This window comes from Arachis ipaensis, chromosome B7, assembly GCF_059453495.1.
Source record: "Arachis ipaensis isolate K30076 ecotype BB chromosome B7, ASM5945349v1, whole genome shotgun sequence".
Classification (NCBI taxonomy): Eukaryota; Viridiplantae; Streptophyta; class Magnoliopsida; order Fabales; family Fabaceae; genus Arachis; species Arachis ipaensis.
In genome coordinates this window covers 99380414-99384434 of record NC_142442.1, presented here as the reverse complement: position 1 = coordinate 99384434, position 4021 = coordinate 99380414, and the positions used below count along the sequence as shown (strand labels likewise).

General features: G+C 40.8%; 1 non-coding gene across 1 annotated transcript; it reads left to right on the top strand.

Moving 5' to 3' along the window:
* Positions 1–3608: 3608 nt before the first annotated feature.
* Positions 3609–3716, top strand: LOC148553495 (small nucleolar RNA R71). The gene has a single exon (XR_015892620.1). It is a non-coding gene; the product is annotated as a small nucleolar RNA R71 (small nucleolar RNA).
* The last annotated feature ends 305 nt before the right edge of the window (positions 3717–4021 follow it).

Below are 4021 nucleotides of genomic sequence, written 5' to 3'. Positions count from 1 at the left end.
TCCAGGGTTCTTAAGCACACTGTTTTTGCTTTGGACCTTGACTTTAACCGCTCAGTCTCAAGTTTTCACTTGACACCTTCATGCCGCAAGCACATGGTTAGGGACAACTTGGTTTAGCTACTTTGGCCATGATTTTATTCCTTTAGGCCCTCCTATCCACTGATGCTCAAAGCCTTGGGATCCTTTTTATTTACCCTTGCCTTTTGGTTTTAAGGGTTATTGGCTTTTTGCTCTTGCCTATTGGTTTTAAGAGCTTTTGGCTTTTTCTGCTTGCTTTTTCTTTTTCTTTCTATTTTTTTTCGCCATTTTTTTTTTCTGCAAGCTTTGTATTCACTACTTTTTCTTGCTTCAAGAATCATTTTTATGATTTTTTAGATTATCAAATAATATGTCTCCTTGTCATCATTCTTTCAAGCGCCAACATATTTAACATTCATAAAAAACAACTTCAAAAGACATATGCACTGTTCAAGCATTCATTCAGAAAACAAAAAGCATTGTCACCACATCAATATAATTAAACTAAGTTCAAGGATAAATTCGAAACTCATGTACTTCTTGTTCTTTTGAATTAAAACATTTTTCATTTAAGAGAGGTGATGGATTCATATTCACTACTTTAAGGCATAGACACTTAGATACTAATGATCATGTAATAAAGACACAAACATAGATAAACACTTAACATAAAGAAAACGAAAAACAGAAAATTTAAGAACAAGGAATGAGTCCACCTTGGTGATGGTGGCGTTTCCTTCTTGAGGAACCAATGATGTCCTTGAGCTCTTCTATGTCTCTTCCTTGTCTTTGTTGCTCCTCCCTCATTGCTCTTTGATCTTCTCTAATTTCATGGAGGATGATGGAGTGCTCTTGATGTTCCACCCATAGTTGTCCCATGTTGGAACTCAGTTCTCCTAGGGAGGTGTTGATTTGCTCCCAAAAGTTCTATGGAGGAAAATGTATCCCTTGAGGTATCTCAGGGATCTCTTGATTTGCAGTCAAATGTTCTACCACTGAGCTATAGACCCTTGAGATGAATCTCTCCATCTCCTATGACTTGGAAGTGGAAGCTTTTGTCTTCTCTTTTCTCTGTCTAGAGGTTTCTCTGGCCTTAGGTACCATCAATGGTTATGGAAAAACAAAAAAGCTATGCTTTTACCACACCAAACTTAGAATATTGCTTGTCCTCGAGCAAAAGAAGAAAGAATAGTAGAAGAAGAAGAAGATATCAAGGTGAGTTGATGGTTTGAATTTGAGTGGGTGGGTGTAGGTGGGTTGTAAGATGGTTTTAGGGGAGTAATGGATGTGAGTGGTGAAGGGTTCTTGGGAAAGGATGATATAGGATTATGAGGAGGTAAGGTGAGTGGAGGTATGTGGGGATCCTGTGGGTCCACAGATCCTGAGGTGTTAAGGAATTGCATTCCTGCACCAATTAGGCATGTAAAACACCTTTGCATGCGATTCTGGCATTTAAACGCCGAACTGATGCTTGTTCTGGGCGTTCAGCGCCCAGATGGAGCATATTTCTGGCGTTGAACACCAGTTCTATGCTTGTTTCTGGCGTTCAGTGCCAGCTTTCCTCAGTGTGCATTCCTGGCGTCTGAACGCCAGGATGCTGCTTGTTTTGGGCGTTCAACGCCAGATCCATGCTCTGTTCTGGTGTTGAACGCCAGCCAGATGCTCCTTACTGGCATTTAAACGCCAATAAGTCCTTCTTCCAGGGTGTAATTTTTCTTCTGCTATTTTTAATTCTGTTTTTAATTTTTGTATTTATTTTGTGACTCAACATGATCATGAACCTAATAAAACATGAAAGAATAATAAAATAAAAATAAAATTAGATAAATAAAAATTGGGTTGCCTACCAACAAGCACTTATTTAATGTCAATAGCTTGACAGTGGGCTCTCATAGAGCCACACAAGTGATCAGGTCAATTTTATAGACTCCCAACACCAAACTTAGAGTTTGGATATGGGAGTTCAACACCAAACTTAGAGTTTGGCTGAGGCGTCCCAACACCAAACTTAGAGTTTGACTGTGGGGGCTTTAGTTGACTCTGTACTGAGAGAAGCTTACTGTGCCTCTTTTCCATGTTTACAGAAGGATGACCTTGAGTTTTAAACACAAGGGAGTCCTCATTCAATTGAAGGACTAGTTCACCTCTGTCAACATCAATCACAGCTCTTGCTATGGCTAGGAAGGGTCTTCCAAGAATGATGGATTCATCCTCATCCTTCCTAGTATCCAGGATTATGAAATCAGCAGGGATGTAAAGGCCTTCAACCTTTACTAACACGTCCTCTACTTGTCCATAAGCCTCTTTTCTTGAGTTGTCTGCCATCTCTAATGAGATTTTAGCAGCTTGCACCTCAAAGATTCCCAGTTTCTCCATTACAGAGAGTGGCATGAGGTTTATTCCTGACCCAAGGTCACATAGAGCCTTCTCAAAGGTTATGGGATCTATGGTACAAGGTATTAGGAACTTTCCAGGATCCCGTTTCTTCTGAGGCGATCTCAGTTGATCCAATGCATTTAGTTCATTGGTGAACAGGGGAGGTTCATCTCCCCAAGTCTCATTACCAAATAAATTGGCATTCAGCTTCATGATTGCACCAAGGTACTTGGCAACTTGCTCTTCAGTAACATCCTCATTCTCTTCAGAAGAAGAATACTTATCAGAGCTCATGAAGGGCATAAGGAGGTTCAATGGAATCCCTATGGTCTCTAAATGAGCCTCAGATTCCTTTGGTTCCTCAAAGGGAAACTCCTTGTTGATCACTGGACGTCCAGAAGGTCTTCCTCCTTGGGATTCACGTCCTCCCCTTCCTCCTTGGATTCAGCCATGATGGTTATATCAATGGCCTTGCACTCTCCTTTTGGATTTTCTTCTGTATTGCTTGGGAGAGCACTAGGAGGGGTTTCAGTGATTCCTTTACTCAGCTGGCCCACTTGTGCTTCCAAATTTCTAATAGAAGACCTTGTTTCATTCATGAAACTCACAGTGGCCTTAGATAGATCAGAGACTAAATTTGCTAAGCTAGATGGATTCTGCTCAGAACTCTCTGCCTTTTGCTGAGTGGATGATGAAAAAGGCTTGCTATTGCTAAACCTGTTTCTTCCACCATTATTAAAGCCTTGTTGAGGATTTTGTTGATCCTTCCATGAGAAATATGGGTGATTTCTCCATGAGGGGTTATAGGTGTTCCAATAAGGTTCACCCATGTAATTCACCTCTGCAATTGCAGGATTCTCAGGATCATAAGCTTCTTCTTCAGAAGATGCCTCTTGAGTACTGTTGGATGCAGCTTGCATTCCATTCAGACTCTAAGAAATCATATTGACTTGCTGAGTCAATATTTTATTCTGAGCCAATATGGCATTCAAAGTATCAATTTCAAGAACTCCCTTCTTCTGAGGTGTCCCATTACTCACAGGATTCCTCTCAGAAGTGTACATGAACTGGTTGTTAGCAACCATGTCAATGAGTTCTTGAGCTTCTGCAGGCATTTTCGTTAGGTGAATGGATCCACCTGCAGAAGTATCCAATGACATCTTAGCTAGTTCAGACAGACCATCATAGAATATATCCAGGATGGTCTATTCTGAAAGCATGTCAGAAGGACACTTTTTGGTCAGTTCCTTGTATCTCTCCCAAGCTTCATAGAGGGATTCACCTTCTTTCTGTCTGAAGGTTTGAACATCCACTCTAAGCTTACTCAGCTTTTGAGGAGGGAAGAACTTAGCTAAGAAAGCCTTGACCAACTTATCCCAAGAGTTCAGGCTATCTTTAGGTTGAGAATCCAACCATATTCTAGCTCTGTCTCTCACAGCAAACAGGAAAAGCATGAGCTTGTAGACTTCAGGATCTACTCCATTAGTCTTAACAGTATCACATATCAAAAAGAATTCAGTTAAGAACTGAAAGGGATATTGGCCGGGTTAAAATGAAGATTACAAGATGCAAAGGGATCTTGGGCAGAGGAGCTTCCACAGGTCCTATGGGCATATCGAACGACGCC